This window comes from Trachurus japonicus, chromosome 10 (genome assembly GCF_045865225.1).
Source record: "Trachurus japonicus isolate A0001 chromosome 10, Traja_1.0".
Lineage (NCBI taxonomy): Eukaryota > Metazoa > Chordata > Actinopteri > Carangiformes > Carangidae > Trachurus > Trachurus japonicus.
In genome coordinates, this window is record NC_140916.1 from 31,114,381 (window position 1) to 31,127,955 (window position 13,575).

Sequence of the window (13,575 nt, forward strand, 5' to 3'; positions counted from 1 at the left end):
TTCTTACTTACGCCTGGACATGTCATTTTTACTAACCTTAACCAGTCCAAAGTTCTTGCTGGATCGTCTGCTGCATGCTGGACACTCAGTGGCGCCACCTGTGCCCAAAAAAAAAAATGGGGCACAGCCAAAGAGTCCAAATTACTTCCCTCTTTTCACTTAACTGCAAAAAACTACTAGCGGAAATATAGAAAGTGACGTCGGACTTTGTTTTTCTGGATAGCTAAGGTCCGTAGCTTTCCGTAGAACTTTTCCCCGCGTCTCTAGCACATTCCTAGCCAGAGATATGAGCCTGGGAGCATGTGGAGGCCAATTTTGGCCCACTTTGGCCCGCCTAGGTGCGTTTTCGGCCATAACTCGCCGAGGGAAGGTCGGACACTGTCGGACCCGACGGCTTTTCCCCATAATTCGACCACGCTGAACACGATGGTGTGTGGCTCGTATTTTTCTGACTTACCGTTCTTGAGATACAGCCGATTTCGCCCTTCTTTTCGAGGCCACGCCCCCTTATCTTGAGAAAGTTGGGTCGGACTCGGTATCGTTGGAAAGCTTAGATCCTCAGCTATCCACACACGTTGGTTTCACGAGTCTAGCCCTTTCCTGCCCAGAGTTAGGAACTTATCATCCCTTGATTCACTTAGCCTATTTCTTACTTACGCCTGGACATGTCATTTTTACTAACCTTAACCAGTCCAAAGTTCTTGCTGGATCGTCTGCTGCATGCTGGACACTCAGTGGCGCCACCTGTGCCCAAAAAAAAAAATGGGGCACAGCCAAAGAGTCCAAATTACTTCCCTCTTTTCACTTAACTGCAAAAAACTACTAGCGGAAATATAGAAAGTGACGTCGGACTTTGTTTTTCTGGATAGCTGAGGTCCGTAGCTTTCCGTAGAACTTTTCCCCGCGTCTCTAGCACATTCCTAGCCAGAGATATGAGCCTGGGAGCATGTGGAGGCCAATTTTGGCCCACTTTGGCCCGCCTAGGTGCGTTTTCGGCCATAACTCGCCGAGGGAAGGTCGGACACTGTCGGACCCGACGGCTTTCCCCCATAATTCGACCACGCTGAACACGATGGTGTGTGGCTCGTATTTTTCTGACTTACCGTTCTTGAGATACAGCCGATTTCGCCCTTCTTTTCGAGGCCACGCCCCCTTATCTTGAGAAAGTTGGGTCGGACTCGATATCGTTGGAAAGCTTAGGTCCTCAGCTATCCACACACGTTGGTTTCACGAGTCTAGCCCTTTCCTGCCCAGAGTTAGGAACTTATCATCCCTTGATTCACTTAGCCTATTTCTTACTTACGCCTGGACATGTCATTTTTACTAACCTTAACCAGTCCAAAGTTCTTGCTGGATCGTCTGCTGCATGCTGGACACTCAGTGGCGCCACCTGTGCCCAAAAAAAAAAATGGGGCACAGCCAAAGAGTCCAAATTACTTCCCTCTTTTCACTTAACTGCAAAAAACTACTAGCGGAAATATAGAAAGTGACGTCGGACTTTGTTTTTCTGGATAGCTGAGGTCCGTAGCTTTCCGTAGAACTTTTCCCCTTGTCTCTAGCACATTCCTAGCCAGAGATATGAGCCTGGGAGCATGTGGAGGCCAATTTTGGCCCACTTTGGCCCGCCTAGGTGCGTTTTCGGCCATAACTCGCCGAGGGAAGGTCGGACACTGTCGGACCCGACGGCTTTTCCCCATAATTCGACCACGCTGAACACGATGGTGTGTGGCTCGTATTTTTCTGACTTACCGTTCTTGAGATACAGCCGATTTCGCCCTTCTTTTCGAGGCCACGCCCCCTTATCTTGAGAAAGTTGGGTCGGACTCGGTATCATTGGAAAGCTTAGATCCTCAGCTATCCACACACGTTGGTTTCACGAGTCTAGCCCTTTCCTGCCCAGAGTTAGGAACTTATCATCCCTTGATTCACTTAGCCTATTTCTTACTTACGCCTGGACATGTCATTTTTACTAACCTTAACCAGTCCAAAGTTCTTGCTGGATCGTCTGCTGCATGCTGGACACTCAGTGGCGCCACCTGTGCCCAAAAAAAAAAATGGGGCACAGCCAAAGAGTCCAAATTACTTCCCTCTTTTCACTTAACTGCAAAAAACTACTAGCGGAAATATAGAAAGTGACGTCGGACTTTGTTTTTCTGGATAGCTGAGGTCCGTAGCTTTCCGTAGAACTTTTCCCCGCGTCTCTAGCACATTCCTAGCCAGAGATATGAGCCTGGGAGCATGTGGAGGCCAATTTTGGCCCACTTTGGCCCGCCTAGGTGCGTTTTCGGCCATAACTCGCCGAGGGAAGGTCGGACACTGTCGGACCCGACGGCTTTCCCCCATAATTCGACCACGCTGAACACGATGGTGTGTGGCTCGTATTTTTCTGACTTACCGTTCTTGAGATACAGCCGATTTCGCCCTTCTTTTCGAGGCCACGCCCCCTTATCTTGAGAAAGTTGGGTCGGACTCGATATCGTTGGAAAGCTTAGGTCCTCAGCTATCCACACACGTTGGTTTCACGAGTCTAGCCCTTTCCTGCCCAGAGTTAGGAACTTATCATCCCTTGATTCACTTAGCCTATTTCTTACTTACGCCTGGACATGTCATTTTTACTAACCTTAACCAGTCCAAAGTTCTTGCTGGATCATCTGCTGCATGCTGGACACTCAGTGGCGCCACCTGTGCCCAAAAAAAAAAATGGGGCACAGCCAAAGAGTCCAAATTACTTCCCTCTTTTCACTTAACTGCAAAAAACTACTAGCGGAAATATAGAAAGTGACGTCGGACTTTGTTTTTCTGGATAGCTGAGGTCCGTAGCTTTCCGTAGAACTTTTCCCCTTGTCTCTAGCACATTCCTAGCCAGAGATATGAGCCTGGGAGCATGTGGAGGCCAATTTTGGCCCACTTTGGCCCGCCTAGGTGCGTTTTCGGCCATAACTCGCCGAGGGAAGGTCGGACACTGTCGGACCCGACGGCTTTCCCCCATAATTCGACCACGCTGAACACGATGGTGTGTGGCTCGTATTTTTCTGACTTACCGTTCTTGAGATACAGCCGATTTCGCCCTTCTTTTCGAGGCCACGCCCCCTTATCTTGAGAAAGTTGGGTCGGACTCGGTATCATTGGAAAGCTTAGATCCTCAGCTATCCACACACGTTGGTTTCACGAGTCTAGCCCTTTCCTGCCCAGAGTTAGGAACTTATCATCCCTTGATTCACTTAGCCTATTTCTTACTTACGCCTGGACATGTCATTTTTACTAACCTTAACCAGTCCAAAGTTCTTGCTGGATCGTCTGCTGCATGCTGGACACTCAGTGGCGCCACCTGTGCCCAAAAAAAAAAATGGGGCACAGCCAAAGAGTCCAAATTACTTCCCTCTTTTCACTTAACTGCAAAAAACTACTAGCGGAAATATAGAAAGTGACGTCGGACTTTGTTTTTCTGGATAGCTGAGGTCCGTAGCTTTCCGTAGAACTTTTCCCCGCGTCTCTAGCACATTCCTAGCCAGAGATATGAGCCTGGGAGCATGTGGAGGCCAATTTTGGCCCACTTTGGCCCGCCTAGGTGCGTTTTCGGCCATAACTCGCCGAAGGAAGGTCGGGCACTGTCGGACCCGACGGCTTTCCCCCATAATTCGACCACGCTGAACACGATGGTGTGTGGCTCGTATTTTTCTGACTTACCGTTCTTGAGATACAGCCGATTTCGCCCTTCTTTTCGAGGCCACGCCCCCTTATCTTGAGAAAGTTGGGTCGGACTCGGTATCGTTGGAAAGCTTAGATCCTCAGCTATCCACACACGTTGGTTTCACGAGTCTAGCCCTTTCCTGCCCAGAGTTAGGAACTTATCATCCCTTGATTCACTTAGCCTATTTCTTACTTACGCCTGGACATGTCATTTTTACTAACCTTAACCAGTCCAAAGTTCTTGCTGGATCGTCTGCTGCATGCTGGACACTCAGTGGCGCCACCTGTGCCCAAAAAAAAAAATGGGGCACAGCCAAAGAGTCCAAATTACTTCCCTCTTTTCACTTAACTGCAAAAAACTACTAGCGGAAATATAGAAAGTGACGTCGGACTTTGTTTTTCTGGATAGCTGAGGTCCGTAGCTTTCCGTAGAACTTTTCCCCTTGTCTCTAGCACATTCCTAGCCAGAGATATGAGCCTGGGAGCATGTGGAGGCCAATTTTGGCCCACTTTGGCCCGCCTAGGTGCGTTTTCGGCCATAACTCGCCGAGGGAAGGTCGGACACTGTCGGACCCGACGGCTTTCCCCCCATAATTCGACCACGCTGAACACGATGGTGTGTGGCTCGTATTTTTCTGACTTACCGTTCTTGAGATACAGCCGATTTCGCCCTTCTTTTCGAGGCCACGCCCCCTTATCTTGAGAAAGTTGGGTCGGACTCGATATCGTTGGAAAGCTTAGATCCTCAGCTATCCACACACGTTGGTTTCACGAGTCTAGCCCTTTCCTGCCCAGAGTTAGGAACTTATTATCCCTTGATTCACTTAGCCTATTTCTTACTTACGCCTGGACATGTCATTTTTACTAACCTTAACCAGTCCAAAGTTCTTGCTGGATCGTCTGCTGCATGCTGGACACTCAGTGGCGCCACCTGTGCCCAAAAAAAAAAATGGGGCACAGCCAAAGAGTCCAAATTACTTCCCTCTTTTCACTTAACTGCAAAAAACTACTAGCGGAAATATAGAAAGTGACGTCGGACTTTGTTTTTCTGGATAGCTGAGGTCCGTAGCTTTCCGTAGAACTTTTCCCCGCGTCTCTAGCACATTCCTAGCCAGAGATATGAGCCTGGGAGCATGTGGAGGCCAATTTTGGCCCACTTTGGCCCGCCTAGGTGCGTTTTCGGCCATAACTCGCCGAGGGAAGGTCGGACACTGTCGGACCCGACGGCTTTTCCCCATAATTCGACCACGCTGAACACGATGGTGTGTGGCTCGTATTTTTCTGACTTACCGTTCTTGAGATACAGCCGATTTCGCCCTTCTTTTCGAGGCCACGCCCCCTTATCTTGAGAAAGTTGGGTCGGACTCGATATCGTTGGAAAGCTTAGATCCTCAGGTATCCACACACGTTGGTTTCACGAGTCTAGCCCTTTCCTGCCCAGAGTTAGGAACTTATTATCCCTTGATTCACTTAGCCTATTTCTTACTTACGCCTGGACATGTCATTTTTACTAACCTTAACCAGTCCAAAGTTCTTGCTGGATCGTCTGCTGCATGCTGGACACTCAGTGGCGCCACCTGTGCCCAAAAAAAAAAATGGGGCACAGCCAAAGAGTCCAAATTACTTCCCTCTTTTCACTTAACTGCAAAAAACTACTAGCGGAAATATAGAAAGTGACGTCGGACTTTGTTTTTCTGGATAGCTGAGGTCCGTAGCTTTCCGTAGAACTTTTCCCCGCGTCTCTAGCACATTCCTAGCCAGAGATATGAGCCTGGGAGCATGTGGAGGCCAATTTTGGCCCACTTTGGCCCGCCTAGGTGCGTTTTCGGCCATAACTCGCCGAGGGAAGGTCGGACACTGTCGGACCCGACGGCTTTTCCCCATAATTCGACCACGCTGAACACGATGGTGTGTGGCTCGTATTTTTCTGACTTACCGTTCTTGAGATACAGCCAATTTCGCCCTTCTTTTCGAGGCCACGCCCCCTTATCTTGAGAAAGTTGGGTCGGACTCGGTATCATTGGAAAGCTTAGATCCTCAGCTATCCACACACGTTGGTTTCACGAGTCTAGCCCTTTCCTGCCCAGAGTTAGGAACTTATCATCCCTTGATTCACTTAGCCTATTTCTTACTTACGCCTGGACATGTCATTTTTACTAACCTTAACCAGTCCAAAGTTCTTGCTGGATCGTCTGCTGCATGCTGGACACTCAGTGGCGCCACCTGTGCCCAAAAAAAAAATGGGGCACAGCCAAAGAGTCCAAATTACTTCCCTCTTTTCACTTAACTGCAAAAAACTACTAGCGGAAATATAGAAAGTGACGTCGGACTTTGTTTTTCTGGATAGCTGAGGTCCGTAGCTTTCCGTAGAACTTTTCCCCTTGTCTCTAGCACATTCCTAGCCAGAGATATGAGCCTGGGAGCATGTGGAGGCCAATTTTGGCCCACTTTGGCCTGCCTAGGTGCGTTTTCGGCCATAACTCGCCGAGGGAAGGTCGGACACTGTCGGACCCGACGGCTTTTCCCCATAATTCGACCACGCTGAACACGATGGTGTGTGGCTCGTATTTTTCTGACTTACCGTTCTTGAGATACAGCCGATTTCGCCCTTCTTTTCGAGGCCACGCCCCCTTATCTTGAGAAAGTTGGGTCGGACTCGGTATCGTTGGAAAGCTTAGATCCTCAGCTATCCACACACGTTGGTTTCACGAGTCTAGCCCTTTCCTGCCCAGAGTTAGGAACTTATCATCCCTTGATTCACTTAGCCTATTTCTTACTTACGCCTGGACATGTCATTTTTACTAACCTTAACCAGTCCAAAGTTCTTGCTGGATCGTCTGCTGCATGCTGGACACTCAGTGGCGCCACCTGTGCCCAAAAAAAAAAATGGGGCACAGCCAAAGAGTCCAAATTACTTCCCTCTTTTCACTTAACTGCAAAAAACTACTAGCGGAAATATAGAAAGTGACGTCGGACTTTGTTTTTCTGGATAGCTGAGGTCCGTAGCTTTCCGTAGAACTTTTCCGCGCGTCTCTAGCACATTCCTAGCCAGAGATATGAGCCTGGGAGCATGTGGAGGCCAATTTTGGCCCACTTTGGCCCGCCTAGGTGCGTTTTCGGCCATAACTCGCCGAGGGAAGGTCGGACACTGTCGGACCCGACGGCTTTCCCCCATAATTCGACCACGCTGAACACGATGGTGTGTGGCTCGTATTTTTCCAACTTACCGTTCTTGAGATACAGCCGATTTCGCCCTTCTTTTCGAGGCCACGCCCCCTTATCTTGAGAAAGTTGGGTCGGACTCGGTATCGTTGGAAAGCTTAGGTCCTCAGCTATCCACACACGTTGGTTTCACGAGTCTAGCACTTTCCTGCCCAGAGTTAGGAACTTATCATCCCTTGATTCACTTAGCCTATTTCTTATTTACACTGTAAAAAAAAAATGTTTTTACGGTAAAATACCGGCAGCTGTGGTTGCCAGAATTCGACCGTTAAATTGCGTAAACATTTTTGTCATGTACGGTAAACAAATGTATTGATACTGTTGATTTTACAGTTACAAAATGTGCTTATTTCATCATTTTACCGTAAAAAATAAATAAATTACATTTTAAAAAACATTGTTTTACCTGAAAATTTACATGAAAAGTTGTTGATTTTACAGTTAAAAAAATGTGCTCAATTCAATACTTTACCGTAAAAAATAAAAATTTTACATTTAAAAAAACTATGTTTAATTTACATGAAAAGTTGTCATTTTTTACAGTACAATACCGGCAGCTGTGGTTGCCAGAACTTGACCGTTAAATTACGGTAAAACATTTTCCTCTTTTACGGTAAAAAAATATATTGTTACTGTTAATTTTACAGTTAAAAAAATTTGCTTTTTTTGTAATGATTAAAAAAACTGAAATTCAGAAATAAAATCAGAAAGTAATAAAAATAAAGAAAATATTAGACGTAAATATTTTAAAATAATCAGCCAAATTAGCAGTTCTATTGTTGGATGCAGAACCTGCCAGACAATAGTGCATTCTATTCTGTAAACTTAAAGGTTGAATATGTAAGATTACCAGAACAACAGAAAAAGAATTCCAGCAGTCGATTGCCAGACCGTTGCTAGGTAATTTTGAAAAAATATAGCTTTTAATAAATATTCTACATATTCAACCTTTAATACACAGAGCATTAATTGATATTGTCAAATTATTTCATGTACCAAAACAGCAAGAAAAAATATCCATATCACCGTAACATTTTTAAACATAGAAAATCTTTATTTGATATTTATCAAATATTTGAAGTTTAAACATCACAAATATCTATGAATGAGAACAACATTGTAAGAACTGTTCACAATTTCACTTTAAACGTACAAGTTCTCCTGTTATCTATTCACGAAAACTGATTTGTTCAAAAGTACGTTTTTCATTCATCAATAATTACGGCTCAGGTCGAGGTGGCGTCTGTGAAAAGTTACCGCGGTGCAGTGAGGACTGTGAGGACTGCACATGAAAGCTGCATTCAGGTGCAGTCGGAAAAACGGCCGTCGGTAACAAACCAGGTGTCATTTTAGTCAAAGAAGTCCAGAGAAATCCGGTAAAACACGGGTCAGGTCAACAATACGACATCGCCATGACAACATATTGTCATGTGCATTGTTTTGCCTTGTGCTGATGGGCCACTTGTTTACATAAAGGCTTGTTTAAACTGTTACCTGCAGTGGCTGTTGTCCGTCTGCCATCTAACTGATTTCACGTGAATGCAGCATGAAAAATACGACTGAACTGCTTGTGATATACTGTACATCTGCAACGCTAGATGGGAGTAATTCTTACACAAAAAACCTTTAAAACTGTTCTAATTTCAAAACCAATGTAGTTAACTGAACACACTTTATTTAGATTTCTCATCAGCATAAGGGTGAATAGATAACGACTGACTAATGACTTAAAGGGATAGTTGAACATTTTGGCAAATTGGCCCATTGCCATAACCCCTATAGTCATAGCAGTAGGTCCGTTACCTTTAATTGTCGGTGTAAGCTATTTTTAGAACAGCGGAGCGGAGCGGCAGGCTTGTGACAGCCAGCCTGTCCACGCCCTCGTAGCCGCCCCTCGCTGCGCGCTGTCCGGCGTTGATTTGCCGCTGCGCCGCGGTGTCGTGGCGCCCAATACAAATGTATCCGCCTCACCTGGCATTCGGGTCCTCAGAGTGTGTCGCAGCAGTGTCGGAGCTCTCATGCTCGTGCTAATTGCTACAGTGAGCTGCATCATCCTCGTCCGTAGTAAAAGCGTCCTGCTCGTCCACGCACCCTCTCGCTCCTCTGTGTACCGGACCCTGGAAGCACTCCACTCCTCTCCTCTTCTTCCGTGTCCCCGCTGTCCCTTGGATTTCCCTCCTGGCTCGATCTCCTCCAGGAGACGGATTCCCCTCGGGGAGACAGACTGACTGACCGACTGACTGTCGCTCCCAGGTACCGAGTTGTGTTTTTTTTCCCCTCTTCCGCAATAGGGTTTTTTTTCGTTCCTACTCGGCCTGGTGTTTTTTGTTTCCCCGGAAACGGTGTTTTTTTTTTTCTCTCACGAAGAGTTTTTTTTTTCACCTTCAAAATAAACTGCAGAGTGGAACTGCGCAAACCAACTGAACTTTCGATTTTGCTGTCTGTTGTGTTGTTGTTGATATTGTGTCAATACAGCTGTTTTGGGTTACATTTTGTGTTGCATTGAGTGTTTGTTATTATTGGTTTATTGGTTTTTCTGGGTTTAGGGAATATATATTTATATACATATATACATTTATATATTTATATATATATAAATATATTTCCTTTGTGTGGTTTTTGGTGTATGAAATTAACAGTGGGTAACGACAAAACGAAGACTGACAAACAAAACAAAAACCTATCTTACGTACCAGGAGAGAGACCTGGTTGGCACCCCCAAAACCCCCCCACTAAAACACCTACCGAAACCGTTACAGGCTGCTCAGAGCTACGCTACGGAGGCTAATGGAATTTCTTGGTTTCCCTCACCAAACTAATCAAATACAAAATCCCCAAACTCCAAAACGCTTTCGTGGACAAGTTGTGACCTGCACATTCACCACGCTATGAGACAATAATGGAACATTACGAAACTGAGCTGTTTTCGAGGTAAATACAGGGTAAATGCAGAAACTGCTTGCTGAAAAACTGTCCCTGAATGCAACGCGCATCAGCGGTTTTGCATGAATTTACCTCTAAAACGGCTCCATTTCGTAATGTTCCGTTATTATCTCATAGCGTGGTGAATGTGCAGCGCACAACGTGTCCACAACAACGTTTTTGAGTTGTTGGGTTGTGTATTTGATGAGTGAAACCAAGAAATTCCCTTAGCCTCCGTAGCGTAGCTCTGAGCAGCCTGCTGCTCCGCTCCGCCGTACTAAAAATAGCTTACACCGACAATTAAAGGTAACGAACCTACTGCTGTGACTATAGCGATTATGGCAATGGGCCAATTTGCCAAAATGTTCAACTATCCCTTTAAGTGAACCATTTGTTTAAGTATATGAACTGTATACTTCCAGTTAAGTGTTGACCATTTTAATACAAAACATTCCTAGCAAGTTTACCTTAATTTGTTTAAAGTACAAAGCAGTGCAGTAACGCTGAACATGTACAAAATGACTTTAAGAACACAATGTCTGCAGTGTATAGAACACTCACTGGAAGGTCCACTCATGGTCAGCCAGGTCTGAGATCATTGTGAGGACTCTGGGATTGACTGAGAGGACTTTTTTCTTCTTCTTCTTCCACTCGACTTTGGTGCCTTTCTCAGGATTTATTGAAAAGAAACACCTTTATGGGGGGGAGAGAGAGAGAGAAATCTCAGGTGGGATATCAAATGCCCTGCATTTTTTTAATGTTATAAAAAGAAAAAAAAATTACCGTTGGAGAAACTCCAGTGTGGACCGTAGCTCCACTGGGTAGTGTATGTTGAGGCAGTAGTAACTGCCAAACATCAGGCAGATGGCAGATGTGAAGGAAGTGATGTTGTCGTTGACAACCACTTTGTCGATGCTCAACATAAATGTTTCAGCGTCAAAGCAGGAGGACCCTAAGAATAAACATGAATAAAAAAAAACAAACAAATAAATTCAATGGTACTTATTCCAATATATGATAAGTGTAATACAATCCACTGTTGGCAGAACTTTTTATCAGGTTAAATGTTAGCCAGTGTCTCAAAGTGGGCTACAAGCTAACATGAAAATAAACAAGCCAAGTACAAGTGGGTGCTAGTATACCGATAGAGAAAGCTTGCAGGTTTGGTTCAGTTTACTTACCACACACAATAAAGCAGGGTGTTGGTGGCACATTCTCCACCTGAACCTCCTCAGCAAGGCTTGTCTTCTCAACGAAATGGAACAGATGATCCTCCTTCTCATCAAAATGAGCCAGTAATAGAAGCACCATCTGTATGACCTCTTCTGAGCAACCAGTGGACTGACCTCTTTCAGTCTGAAGCTTGAGAAGAGTATCCAGAACTTGTTTGTGTTTATGTGCATCAACACGTTTGAAGAAGTTTAAGAGACGTGCACCCTTTTTGTCCACATTGGCAAGGAAGGACTCAATCAAACTCACGCCAGTTAGTTCTTGAAGTGTGCTGCCATACCAACTTCCTTAAACAAAAATGGCCATTCCTGGCTTAATTTCTTGATGCTTGCACCATTATTGATCTCTTTACGCTGCGTGAAATAGGTGGACTTGATTAAGTCTTTCACAGCATCTGAATTGTCGTTCATATTTTCAAACATCTTCATTTTTTCTTTTTTTTCCAGCTGACTCTCCACAGTCTCAGAGAGCGGCAGATGTTTTGGCTATCCAGTTGACACAGCCATACGTGTCTTGAACACTTGCTCTTTGTTCAGGAGATATTTCATCAGTGTCATCATCATCTGATGCTGCTTTGCGTTTCTGTATCTTTGGTGTGTCAGGTCGTTTGACATTTTCAACTCTTGACTGGAGTTGCTTAGCCAGGGAATGATATCCAAGTTCAATAACATCACCATCAATGACATCTTGAAAAGACTTTGGATACCTGGCCACGATTCTTTTTGCTATCTCTGTGGTGTGGTGTTTGGTTGGATTCTTACAAATCCTCATCTCGGAGACCACAATCCTTATCATTTCTCGTCGTAGTTTTGCACTTGGCCTTTTCTCTCTCTCTAAACTCTGTACTAACTCTTCAGAGAGCTTCTGCCATGGTATTTTAAAATTGTCCATCCAGTTTGGTGCAAGTCGATCACAGCTTCCTGAGGATGATGATGTTGCTGTTGATGATGCTGGTGAGGAAGAGACTGAGGACGGAGAGGAAAGGCGAGACACTGGAGAGGAACATGGCGGGGCCGAAGTTGGAGTGAATGAGTCTGTAAAAATACAACAAAAGAGACTTGAAATCATATAGCCTTTAATGTTTTTGGTCCGGGTATAAAAGCATAATCTGATTTTCTGTCAAAACCAAAAAAATACGGAAACAGCGCCCTCTTTTCCTTTTTTCGTTTTAAATCAATAATGGAAAAACATTTTTTGCTGTCAGCATCAAAAAACGATAATACGAAAAAACCAAAATCAAATAACAGCCCAAATTTGTTTTTGTTTTTCTCTTTTCTTATCAATGTGATGGCAGACAGACCGGAAGTGCAAGTGAAGTGTAAAAACTTCAAAATAAAAGTAGTGAGCTAACTTATTATCATACACATTATACCGTTCTCTTTATACACCCAAAGTGAAACTATAACAGCTGATTGTTTGGGAGAACGTGATTATTAGAGTGTTAGTGTGAATACATATTGTGCGAAAACCTTTACTGCTATTACATTTCCTGCTTAAATAAAGAACATCTATGAAGTCCCCATCACCCACAGACTGACCACAATAATATTATTAATATCATTTGAAAATGAGAACTTATTACCTTCAGTGCAATTGATGTATAGCCGCAAGGTGGCGCAGAATGAAGGACCTGAGGGCTCTACTGCAGAAGAGACTAAAAACATCCAGGCTCTGTGACACAGCCGCAGAATGCAGTTGATGCTGTGGCTAAACATCAACTGAACCGTCATCATAACTTCATAAGTTCTCATTTTCAAATGATTATTATTATTGTGATTTGAAGCCGTGTCAGTTGTGACTGTGGGTGATGGAGACCTCTGCTGGTAACTTTACAGATGTTCTGTATTTAAGCAGGAAATGTAATAGCATTTAAAGTTTTCCACAATATGCATTCACACTAACACTCCAGTAATAATTATATATCACGTTATCCCAAACAATCAGCTGTTATAGTTTCACTTTACTAAAATAAATGTAGCTAATACATGGGTGTGTAAAGAGAATGGTATAATGTGTATGACAATAAGTTACCATGCTACTTTTATTTTGAAGTTTTTACACTTCACTTGGGCTTCCAGTCCGTCTGCCGTCACATTGATAAGAAAAGAAAAAAACAAAAACAAATTTGGGCTGTTATTTGATTAAGATTTTTTCATATTATCATTTTTTGATGCTGACAGCAAACAAAAAAAGGAAAAGAGGGCGCTGTTTACTTTTTTTTTTTTGTTTCGACAGAAAATCAGATTTTACTTTTATACCCAGACTGTTTTTCTACTCTTAAAGAAAGTGTTAAACTATTAAATTACTTGTGTAGCCCCATAAAATAAGTGTGCTGTGTGGTAGTGTCAATGTTTTACACTCACCCTTTTGGGCCCAGGCAGCCACCAGTCTCCTGGCCTGTATGGGCTTTAATATTGGCAGCAAGTCTCCCTCTGTAATGTACTGCAAATCATCTGTTGTTACTGCACCAAGTGTCTTCAAAGCATCTTCTACTGACTTGACAACTTGATC

At 44.2% G+C, this 13,575-nt stretch overlaps 1 long non-coding RNA gene across 1 annotated transcript; it reads right to left on the minus strand.

Moving 5' to 3' along the window:
- Positions 1 to 10,443: 10,443 nt before the first annotated feature.
- Positions 10,444 to 11,711, minus strand: LOC146980277 (uncharacterized). The gene is made up of 3 exons (XR_015036818.1): positions 11,016 to 11,711; positions 10,618 to 10,786; positions 10,444 to 10,527 (listed from the first exon to the last, which is right to left on the minus strand). It is a non-coding gene; the product is annotated as an uncharacterized LOC146980277 (long non-coding RNA).
- Between the last annotated feature and the right edge of the window lie 1,864 nt (positions 11,712 to 13,575).